This window comes from Anomaloglossus baeobatrachus, chromosome 4 (genome assembly GCF_048569485.1).
Source record: "Anomaloglossus baeobatrachus isolate aAnoBae1 chromosome 4, aAnoBae1.hap1, whole genome shotgun sequence".
NCBI lineage: Eukaryota > Metazoa > Chordata > Amphibia > Anura > Aromobatidae > Anomaloglossus > Anomaloglossus baeobatrachus.
Genome location: NC_134356.1, coordinates 547,099,006 through 547,111,604, shown reverse-complemented (window position 1 = coordinate 547,111,604; position 12,599 = coordinate 547,099,006).

The window sequence follows — 12,599 nt, the reverse complement described above, 5'->3', positions numbered from 1 at the left end:
CCACAGGACCACTATTCCAGTGACTCATTACAGCCTCTATTTACTTTGCAAAATCGCTGGCTAATGGCGGACAGATTGTAAAATGTAACTTCTATTGTATTAAAATATGCACAATCAATACCACAATGGAAATTTTAGCCTATCTGAACCATAGACTCAAATATGGCTCGGATACAAACATCAATTATTGTCCCATGACAATACAAACATTGGACCTATGGACATGCTAATCTATATTATCAGGTGTTAAAAATGAATATAAGTTTTAATCAATATTGTACAGACAATATATTTCACCTAGACATTTAAAGGGAACCTGTCAGGTACAATATGCACCCAGAACCATGAGCAGTTCTGGGTGCATATTGCTAATCCCTGCCTAAATGCCCCAGTATCTGGTAGCATAGATAAAGAGATCTTTAGAAAAGGTATTTCTAAAGATCCTCTATGATATACTAATGTGTGCAGTGACTAGTCCCAAGGGCATTAGTTCATATGCTAATTCCGCCCTCTTAGCATGTTAGCACTCCCACAGGTGCATGCTAACATGATATTCAATGCGAATTGCCCAGCCTCATCAGAGGTGACGTGTGTGCCTCTGTCCATTGTCACTGCCTCAGAACTCCGGGTTTAGGATCAGTGCGCATGATCAGAATACCCCGCACATCTGGTCATGCACACTATGAAGCTGAGCGTAGGTGTCCCTGCTTCAGAGAGGTCTAGTGTGCCTGACTGCAAGTGCCGGGACTTTTGATCATGTGCACTGACCCTAAACCTGGCTTTCTGAAACCTGGATTGTATACTTAACTTTACTGTGTGGTATTGTGGGAGTTGCTTGCATCCTGGGGCTGTGTTTTATTGGTTTTAAATATTTTTAGAGGTATTCAGTCAATAAATTAATTTTTATATGGTCATATTGGTTGTGCCAGCCCTCCATGTGCAGTGTATTTTTCTTCTTCTTGGTTGTTGGCATTCTGAAGTAGTGACAAGGAACACAGGCAAGCACATCACAGCTGATGACGCTGGGCAATGGGCATTGAATAGCATGTTAGCACACCCTGTGGGCGTACTAACATGCTAAGAGGGCGGACTAGATGTGGGAAGTAACGTCCTTGCGACTAGATCCTGGCCTCAATAGCATATTATAAAAGATCTTTAGAAATACTTTTTCTAAAGATCCCTTTATCTATGCTACTATAGGCTGGGATGCTTAGGAAGAGATTAGCAATATGCACCCAGAACTGCTCGTGGTTCTGGGTGCATATTGCACCTGACAAGTTCACTTTAATACCAAGTTTGTAGTGCTTTAGCTCTCAACCAAGATAGTTATAAATGTGTTTTATGTGGCTTGGTTAAAGAAATAAAACTAATTTTTATTGCACTTGGATCCTTCATCAAAAGTGACTTGTGCCTTCATTATACATAGTATTAATATGTCACTAACTAACAGTTACCCTGGAACAATATTGGGTTTATAAAGTAAATATCCAATTCAAAGATGCTGCGTATAAGGTACATTCAAACTCCTTTATGCATATTGATCTCTTAGCACACTATGGTTCACTATGAACTGATATTCAATACCCTAAAGTAAACCGTGTGCAGGAATCCTCTACACATACAGTACAGACCAAAAGTTTGGACACACCTCCTCATTCAAAGAGTTTTCTTTATTTTCATGACTCTAAAAATTGTAGATTCACATTGAAGGCATTAAAACTATGAATTAAAACATGTGGAATGAAATACTTAAAAAAGTGTGAAACAACTGAAAATATGTCTTATATTCTAGGTTCTTCAAAGTAGCCACCTTTTGCTTTCATTACTACTTTGCACACTCTTGGCATTCTCTTGATGAGCTTAAGAGGTAGTCACCAGAAATGGTTTTCCAACAGTCTTGAAGGAGTTCCCAGAGATGCTTAGCACTTGTTGGCCCTTTTGCCTTCACGCTGTGGTCCAGCTCACCCCAAACCATCTTGATTGGGTTAAGGTCTGGTGACTGTGGAGGCCAGGTCATCTGGTGTAGAACCCCATCACTCTCCTTCTTAGTCAAATAGCCCTTACACAGCCTGGAGGTGTGTTTGGGGTCATTTTCCTGTTGAAAAATAAATTATGGTCCAACAAAATGCAAACCGAATGGAATAGTACGCCGCTGCAAGATGCTGTGGTAGGCATGCTGGTTCTGTATGTCTTCAATTTTGAATAAATCCCCAACAGTTTCAGCAGCAAAGCTCCCCCACACCATCACACCTTCTCCTTCATGCTTCACGGTGGGAACCAGGCATGTAGAGTTCATCCGTTCACCTTTTCTACAAAGACACGGTGGTTGGATCCAAAGATCTCAAATTTGGACTCATCAGACCAAAGCACAGATTTCCACTGGTCTAATGTCCATACCTTGTGTTCTTTAGCCCAAACAAGTCTCTTCTGCTTGTTGTCTGTCCTTAGCAGTGGTTTCCTAGCAGCTATTTTACCATGAAGGCCTGCTGCACAAAGTCTCCTCTTAACAGTTGTTCTAGAGATGAGAAAGTGTGTCCAAACGTTTGGTCTGTACTGTACACTTGCACTCCTTTGTGTTAAACAATTTAATTGTGCAGTTAACATATGTGTCACGCTCCCAGGGTCCCCTGCTCTGCTCCCCGGCTCACCTGCCACGCTCCCCGGCTTCCCTGCGTCGCTCCCCGGTTCCTCTGTCCGGCGTCCGCCGCTCCCCGGTCTCCAGCCTGCATTGCCTGCGGTCCCCAGGCGTCCTGGTCCCCGCTCCCAGCGCCCGTCGGCTACCCAGCCCCAGCCCGGCTCTCCTGCTTCCTGCTCACTGCTCCCTGCCCTGGCTTCTGGCACCCGGGCCTCGCGCATGCGCATTAGGGCGCGCGCGCGGTCATTGACCCTCTCTTAAAGGGCCAGCGTCCACTGACAGGAAATCGATCACACAGGTACAGGGTATAAAGGGGTTTAGTGTCCAACTGGGCGGGGCCTGTTCTTCGTGTTTCCTAAGCTAGGAGTCAGGTCTCCTTGTGTCTCCGTGATATACTCACCTATCTCTCTTCTAGAGCCGCTCCTGCCTCGCCATCCGGTCCTGCCGACTCCCGAACCCCACACGCTGACTATCTGCCATCCCGTCAGTCCGTTCCATCTCTGATCCCTGTGGTGACCCGTCCTCTCGCTCCATCGGTTCCGGACTCTGCCTGACAACACCTCGGCCTCCGAACCTGATCTCCGTCACCCGGACTACCATCAGTGACTCCGTGGTCCCAGGGACTTCTCCATTCTACTCTGTTGCACGGACTGTCCTGCTACCTGTAGTGCTCCGGCTACCGGACTCCTTGCCTTCAGGAAGGTGTTCGGCCCAATGGATCCACCTCCTGGGTCTGCCCGTCCATCTGGCCCTAACAGTAAGAACAGGCCATGGATCCCGCCGAAGCACTAGCGGCCTTGCAGGAGGAACTCACACGCCAGCGTGAGACCCAGACCCGCATGCTGAACTTTATGTCTTCTGTGGACGCCCGCCTGAACACGCTACAAGCGTCGGTTACATCTTCGGCATCTCGAGCTTCCACTAGACAATCCACGGCCCCAGCTCCCGTGGCAGCCTCCTCGGATGCTTCCAGGCTTCGTTTGGCCTCACCACCCCGGTATGCCGGAGATCCCAAGACCTGCAGGGGATTCATAAACCAATGCTCCCTCCATTTCACGCAACTGCCGCATTTGTTTGCCTCCGACCAAGCCAAGGTCGCGTTCATGATGTCCCATCTAGAGGGTGAGGCACTGGCGTGGATGAACCCCTTGTGGGAGATCTAGGACCCTGTGACCACTAACATCCAGGAGTTCCTGCAGGCATTTCGTGGCACCTTTGACGAGCCCGGACGCGCCGCCGCGTCTGCCTCATCTCTCCTCCGGTTACGTCAGGGGACTCTGACGGTAGGTCAATATGCCATCCGTTTTCGCACCTTGGCTTCGGAACTTGGGTGGAACAATGAGGCTCTAACCGCCGCCTTCTGGGAAGGTCTCTCGGGTCGTATCAAAGATGAGCCTGCTGGTCGTGACGTGCCGTCCACCCTGGATGCCCTGATTGCTCTAGCAACTCGAGTGGACATTCGCTTTCAGGAACGATCCAAGGAAGTGTCCCGTGAGAGACGTCCGATACGGCATTCCTCTCCTCCGCAGAAGCCCGCCGTTCTTCAGTCAACGGCATCTGGTGTCTCCGTCCACGAGCCCATGCAGATCGACCGTTTGAGGCAGTCTGAACAACGCCGAGCAGAACGGCTCGCCAAGGGCCTCTGCTTCTACTGCGGAGAGGGCACACACCTTCTACGCTCCTGTCCAGAGAGGCCGGGAAACTCCAAAGCCTAGGGTTGGTAGGAGAGGCCACCCTAGGTGCTGGGACTCTCTCAGACCCGGTTACGTGGACTGTTCAAGTGACAACGGGAGAGACGCGGTTCACGGCTGAGGCGTACCTCGATTCCGGGGCAGCAGGCAATTTCATCCAGCAGGCCACGGTGGACAAGTACCAGGTGCCTGTTACTCCACTCGACAAACCTCTCGTGATTGCCTCTGTGGATGGGAGACCCCTCTCTGACACCATCTCGTGGATCACCAAGCCGGTGGAACTGCGTATCGGTGCCCTGCACACCGAGAACATCGCTCTCTACGTCCTCCCACACATGTCCCATCAAATCCTGCTGGGACTCCCCTGGCTACGGACACACGAACCGTCCGTCAGCTGGGGCACTGGTGAAATCACCCGATGGGGCTCCTCTTGCCACGAGAACTGTCTGAAGACCATACAACCCATCCGACGACCTCCGGTTCCAGAGTCCCTACCGGGACTGCCCTCGGCCTATTGGTCCTTCGCGGACGTCTTTGACAAAAAGGAATCAGAGGTACTTCCGCCACATCGTCCTTACGATTGTGCCATCGACCTGCTCCCGGGAACTACACCACCTCGAGGACGGATATATCCGCTGTCTCCTGCCGAAACAAGGGCCATGTCTACCTACATCACAGAGAACCTAGCAAGGGGATTCATTCGGAGATCCTCCTCTCCTGCTGGAGCAGGCTTCTTCTTCGTCAAGAAGAAAGAGGGCGACCTACGCCCATGTATAGACTACCGGGGATTGAACCATATCACCGTGAAAAATAAGTACCCTCTGCCGCTCATTCCCGAATTGTTTGACCGGCTTAGAGGAGCTCGTGTGTTCACCAAGTTGGATCTTCGTGGTGCCTACAACCTGGTCCGCATCCGCTCAGGGGACGAATGGAAGACCGCGTTCAATACTCGCGATGGGCACTATGAATACTGTGTGATGCCCTTCGGCCTGTGTAACGCACCAGCAGTCTTTCAAGAATTGGTGAACGACGTGTTCTGAGACCTTCTCTACATCTGTGTGGTGGTGTATCTTGATGACATCCTGGTCTTTTCTCCGGACCTCCAAACCCACAGAGAGAACGTGCAGCTGGTACTACAACGACTGAGGGAGAATCGTCTGTACGCCAAGTACGAGAAGTGTGTCTTCAAGCAGTCTTCTCTGCCCTTCCTGGGTTACGTAATCTCCGATACCGGATTGCAGATGGATCCGCAGAAGGTCTCTTCCATTCTCAACTGGCCCCCTCCTTCTGGACTGAAGGCAATCCAACGCTTTCTGGGATTCGCAAACTATTACCGCCAGTTCATCCCTCACTTCTCGGCCCTGACTGCTCCTCTCTCCGCCTTGACCAAGAAGGGAGCTAATCCAAAGGACTGGTCACCTGCGGCCGACGCCGCGTTTAGCTCTCTGAAGCGGGCATTTGCCTCCTCCCCTGTGCTCCACCGTCCGGAGTTAAACCGACAGTTCACCTTGGAGGTGGATGCCTCCTCCTCGGGAGCCGGAGCAGTGCTCATGCAGAAGTCCTCCTCCGGGAAGATGGTGACTTGCGGTTTCTTCTCCAAGAGCTTCTCAGCGCCTGAACGCAACTACACCATCGGTGACCGAGAGCTATTGGCAGTCAAACTGGCCCTGGAGGAATGGCGCTACCTTCTGGAAGGAGCAGTGTACCCCGTTATTATTTACACGGACCACAAGAACCTGGAATACCTGCGGTCTGCTCAGCGACTGAACCCACGGCAAGCCAGGTGGTCCTTGTTCTTTGCCAGATTCGATTTCCAGCTCCATTTCCGACCCGCGGACAAGAATGTACGCGCAGATGCCTTGTGCAGGTCATTCCTGCCCATGGAGCAGGAGGAGGAGACATCCCAGCCCATCATCTGCCCTAGTAAAATCATTCCGGTGGCTCCTGTCACCCTGGCCCAGATACCGCCCGGGAAGACCTATGTCTCTGAGACTGACAGGCAAAAAGTGTTACACTGGGGCCATGCCTCGAAAATAGCCGGTCATGCTGGTCAGAAGAAAACATGGAGTACGATTGTACGTCATTACTGGTGGCCATCCCTTCGGACGGATGTCGCTTCTTTTGTCTCAGCCTGCTCCTCTTGTGCCAGGAACAAGACGCCTAAACATCTGCCATATGGCCGTCTTCTGCCTCTGCCTATACCCTCAGTTCCGTGGCAACACATTGCGATGGACTTTATTACGGACTTGCCACTGTCCTCCGGACACACAGTCATATGGGTCGTGGTGGATCGGTTCTCCAAAATGGCTCATTTCGTCCCTATGGCTGGACTGCCCTCTGCCCAGGAACTCGCTGACGCCTACATACAGCACATCTTCCGGTTGCATGGCTTTCAATCACACATTGTGTCTGACAGAGGAACTCAGTTTACCTCCCGCTTCTGGAGGGCTCTCTGCAAACATCTGGGAGTGACTCTGGACTTTTCTTCAGCCTACCATCCTCAGTCGAATGGCCAAGTGGAACGGGTCAATCAGATCCTGACCTCCTTCTTACGTCACTACGTCAATGCCCATCATGACGACTGGTCCACGCTTCTTCCCTGGGCTGAATTCTCCCATAACCACCACGTCAGTGAGTCCTCCTCCAGCTCTCCCTTCCATGTCGTTTACGGACTTCAGCCTTCCGTCCCATTACCTGTATCCTCTTCCTCGGATGTTCCTGCTGCTGATGCTGTAGCCCGTGACTTTTCAACAATTTGGGACTCTGTCAAGGCGTCCCTTGGACGTGCTTCTCTGCGGATGAAGAGACACACAGACAAGAGGCGTCTGGATCCTCCGTGTTTCTCTCCAGGAGATCTGGTCTGGCTTGCTTCCAAGTACGTCCGATTGAAGCTGCCATCCTACAAGCTGGGTCCTCGCTACATCGGGCCGTTTAAAGTCCTCAGCAAGATCAATGAGGTCTCCTACAAGCTGCAGCTCCCGGCCACGATGAGAATACCCAACTCCTTCCACATCTCCCTGCTCAAGCCGGTTGTCCTTGGTCCCTTCTCCGCTGCTGCCAGTTCTGCTCCTCCTCCTATTGCTGATGATGACATCTTTGCGGTAAGGGATATCGTGGCCATGAAAACCGTACGAGACCGACAGTTCTTCCTGGTGGACTGGGCAGGGTATGGTCCTGAGGATAGGTCCTGGGAACCCCGAGAGAATGTGGGTACTCCTCTGATCCGTGCCTTCCTGTCCCGGTTGCGGGGAGGGGGGCGTGGGGGGGGTACTGTCACGCTCCCCGGGTCCCCTGCTCTGCTCCCCGGCTCACCTGCCACGCTCCCCGGCTTCCCTGCGTCGCTCCCCAGTTCCTCTGTCCGGCGTCCGCCGCTCCCCGGTCTCCAGCCTGCATTGCCTGCGGTCCCCAGGCGTCCTGGTCCCCGCTCCCGGCGCCCGTCGGCTACCCAGCCCCAGCCCGGCTCTCCTGCTTCCTGCTCACCGCTCCCTGCCCTGGCTTCTGGCACCCGGGCCTCGCGCATGCGCATTAGGGCGCGCGCGCGGTCATTGACCCTCTCTTAAAGGGCCAGCGTCCACTGACAGGAAATCGATCACACAGGTACAGGGTATAAAGGGGTTTAGTGTCCAACTGGGCGGGGCCTGTTCTTCGTGTTTCCTAAGCTAGGAGTCAGGTCTCCTTGTGTCTCCGTGATATACTCACCTATCTCTCTTCTAGAGCCGCTCCTGCCTCGCCATCCGGTCCTGCCGACTCCCGAACCCCGCACGCTGACTATCTGCCATCCCGTCAGTCCGTTCCATCTCTGATCCCTGTGGTGACCCGTCCTCTCGCTCCATCGGTTCCGGACTCTGCCTGACAACACCTCGGCCTCCGAACCTGAGCTCTGTCACCCGGACTACCATCAGTGACTCCGTGGTCCCAGGGACTTCTCCATTCTACTCTGTTGCACGGACTGTCCTGCTACCTGTAGTGCTCCGGCTACCGGACTCCTTGCCTTCAGGAAGGTGTTCGGCCCAGTGGATCCACCTCCTGGGTCTGCCCGTCCATCTGGCCCTAACAATATGATCAATTACATCATATTGTCTATATATTTCCCGTACTAACAGGACAGATACTATTGTATCACAGTATCTGTGAGATTCAGTCTAAAACCAAGTGTGTCTACTGACAATGCCATTCATTATTACACAAGACAGTTAACCTCAGTCATATAGTGTTCGGAGGCCAAACCAGGTGAACCTGAGCATCCATGGGTAGAGATGAGCGAACCCGAGGTTTGGTGTTTCATTTTCGTACCAAACACACACTTTTAGAGCAAAAACAGAGTTTGGGTTCGGATTTTGGGTGCTTTACCTATGAACACCACTCACCCGAGCATCACTGTGCTCGTGTACGCTGAGTGCTTAGCCCAGTGTGAGCCACTTGCAGTGTTTGAACAGCTCGCACTGGGGGATAACAACAACATAATTGAATGTAGTGTGTACCCCCCAAAATTGGAAAAAAACCGCCCACTCACCCTTGGAAGTGTTCTGTTTATGGCTGGCTGCATGTGGGTGGAGACCCAAACTACCAAATTAATGACTTCCATTAGGGTTCAGGTTAAGTTCGGGTCCCAAAAGTATCTCAATTTAAAGTTCGTCTGACCCCGCTGAACTGAACTTCCATGAGTCCGCTCATCTCTATCCATGGGTCCACTCATCCCCATAGAGACTATTGCTTTATGCTATGTGTTTGCTTGCTTACGAAGGAAATTATTTTAAGCATTCCATATATAATGGAAAAATTGGTTGATTCTGGTATGATTTCATATGGATAATTCCTATAGTGTTAAACCCAATGGTATTTGTCTTACAAAGAATCTGAAAGGTACTAAAAGCAATTAAAGCAAACATATTATAAAAGACTCTTATGGGCCACTTTATTAGATACCCAACTAGTATCGTTTGACCTTCTTTGGCTTTTGAAACAGGGTAATTTATCATGCCATAGAGTGTATCAGGGTCTGAAATATTTCGATAGAAATAATGGCTCATGTGGACAGGTTAGCTTTACACAATTTCTTAAATTAGATGAGGCTACTGACTTGTGAACAGCCTGTTCCACCTGGAAACTGTGAAGACCAGGGAAGTAAACAAAAACAGCTATCATGTTACAATATCATTCCATGAGTATACAACTTTTGTGGCATGGAAAGTTGTCCTGCTGAAAGTGTCCTTCTGCAATATGGTAAACAGCTGCCCTAAAGGATGAAGTTGGATTGCCACACTGCTTAGGCAAAGCTTACTGCTAGATAGATGTTCGTCATCAAGTATCAGAGGACTAAGAGATTGCCAAGAAAATATTCTCATATAATTACTCCACAAAACTAATTCTGATAGAAAGTCTTTATTGATTCATGCTGCTTATTCCTAATTATAACCCTCCAATCAGTATGGTTTTGCTTTTCTGTTACATACCAATGGCTTTGGGAATTAGACTTCTATTGATATAGTCAATTCATTTGAGGGACAAAAGAGTTGAGCAATTAGACATGTTATTCGGAGCATTAGTGTTGCATAAAAACAATTCTTAAAAGGGGTTGTCTGGTCTAAAATGATAAATCGGCTGTCATTCTATGTGACTGCAGACTTATGAATCCTCCTTGTGCACACACTGTGCGCTGCGAGGATTCACTGGCTTCTGAACTGAGAATGGCAGTCACGTGACCGCAATTGTGCGACTTGCATGTTGTCGGCCACAGGGGTGGAATTCAGCCGGTTCTGTCCAGTTCGGGTGAACCGGTTGTTAAAATAACAGTCGGTTCGCAGAACCGACAACAATCAGCATCGCAACCCGGTTCCCTGTATTCATTTGTATCAGCCTCTTTAAGACGCCTATACAAATGAACCCCCGTGCCTCCATGCACGTCGCACTTCCGGGTTCAGTGGAGCCAGTTTGCTCTCTGACCCGGCGTCCGGCGGCCTGATGACGCTGCAGATGTCACGGCAGCGTGGGGAGATTACCTCACCATGCTGCCGCCTATCAGCATCAGTATGCAGAGTGCCGTGGAGGAAGTGGACGGAGGAGAGGCCACCAGCACTTGGAGTAGGTAAGCGCTCTGTGAGCCGAAAATGCGACTCTGCAGGGCAGGAGGCCACATGGACTCTGCAGGGGAGAGGAGGCCACATGGACTCTGCAGGGCAGGAGTAGGCCACATGGGATGTGAGCTTGCAGAGCAGGAGGAGGCCACATGGGATGGGAGCCTGCAAAGCAGGATGAGGCCACATGGGATGGGAGCCTGCAGGGCAGGAGGAGGCCACATGGGATGGGCCACATGTAATGGGAGCCTGCAGGGCAGGAGGAGGCCACATGGGGTGGGAGCCTGCAGGGCAGGAGGAGGCCACATGGGGTGGGAGCCTGCATGGGAGTGGAGGCCTGCATGGGAGTGGAGGCCTGCATGGGAAAAGAGGCTGCATTGGATTAGATCTGTATAGGAAAGGTCTGTTTCAATTTGAGCAGGGTTCCTTTAGTAATAATTTTCAAACATTGTAGAAAAACTTTCATACAATATGCCAAGTAAATAAGTGACTGACACTGACTGATACAACTGGTACTTGATAGGAAAGTGAAGGTATAGGAAGAGTAAGAAGGGACATTTTTTTATTATTTACTTGTATTTTGTGGTTGAGGAAAGTGCGCAAAAAAAATGGGTATGGCTAACAAAATGGGTGTGGTTACAGAATGGGGTGGGGTTTTCAAATGGGCAGGGTTTACAAAGAACCTGTTGTTAAAAATTTGGATCCAACCCCTGCCCGGCCAGAAACCGACTAGTGGGCGCAGCTATACTCAAGAATGGGCACATACAACTAGTAGGCGGGGCCTTGCTTAATAGACTTGTATTAAATGAGGCTAAGCCCATTAGTCAGGTTCTGGCCAGGAACATGCATATCACACAATTGCAGTTCTGTGACCAACGTGAATGGCTCAGAAACTGGTGAATCCTTGCAGAGCACAATGCATGCGCTGGGAGGATTCATAAGTCTACAGTCACATAGAGTGACTGCAGACTTATCATTTTAGGCCGGACAACCCCTTTAAGCTCCTCCGATGACATCTTTCATTGACAGATTTTTTTTATGCCCAAAGGATCTATTTTTATATTAAAAATGTTTTCCAAAATTTCACCATCCTCAGTCTATTCTCAACAACGTAGCTCAAGAAAACTTCACAAGATTAACCCCTTCAGCCCCGGGTACTTTCCGTTTTTGCGCTTTTGTTTTTTGCTCCTTTTCTTCCGAGAGCCGTAACCTTTTTATTTTTCCGTCAATCTTGCCATATGAGGGCTTGTTTTTTGCGGGACGAGTTGTACTTTTAAATGAAACCATAAGTTTTACCATATAGTGTACTGGAATACAGCAAATAAATTCCAAGTGTGGAAAAACTGCAAAAAAAGTGTGATCACACAATAGTTTTTGGGATGTTTTATTCACCGTGTTCACTATATGGTAAAACTGATGTATCTATGTGATGCCTCAGGTCAGTGCGAGTTTGTAGATACCAAACATATATAGGTTTACTTGTATCTAAGGGGTTAAAAAAAATTCACAAGTTTGTCCAATAAAAGTGGCGCACGTTTTGTGCCATTTTCCGAGACCTGTAGCGTTCTCATTTTTCGGGATCTATGGCTCAGTGATGGCGTATTTTTTGCGTCTCAAGCTAACATGTTTAATGGTACCATTTTTGCGCAGATTCTACGTTTTGATTGCCTGTTATTGCATTTTGCGTAAAACATGCGGCAACCAAAAAACTTAATTTTGGCGTTTGGAATTTTTTTACCACTACGCCGTTTACCAATCAGATTAAGTGATTTTAAATTTTGATAGATCGGGCATTTCTGAATGCGGCGATACCAAATATGTGTATATTTATTTATTTTTTAACCCTTTAATTTTCAATGGGGTGAAAGGGGGGTGATTTGAACTTTTAGGTTTTTTTTTATTTTTTAAAACTTTTTTTTTACTTTTTTTTTTTTATTTACTAGTTCCCCTAGGGGGCTATAGTGACCAGCAATCCGATCGCTCTTATCTATCTGCTGATCACAGTTATACAGCTGTAAACAGCAGATACAGTCACTTCCTGTTTCCCTCTGCTCCGGGCCGAGGGAAAACGAAAGTGAAACATCATAGCTGCAGGCGTCATCACATGACCCTGTGCTACGATGGCAACCACCGAAAGTCACGTGATCACTCACGTGACTTCCGGTAGGGAGGCGGTAAGTAAAAATCATGGCCGCGCGC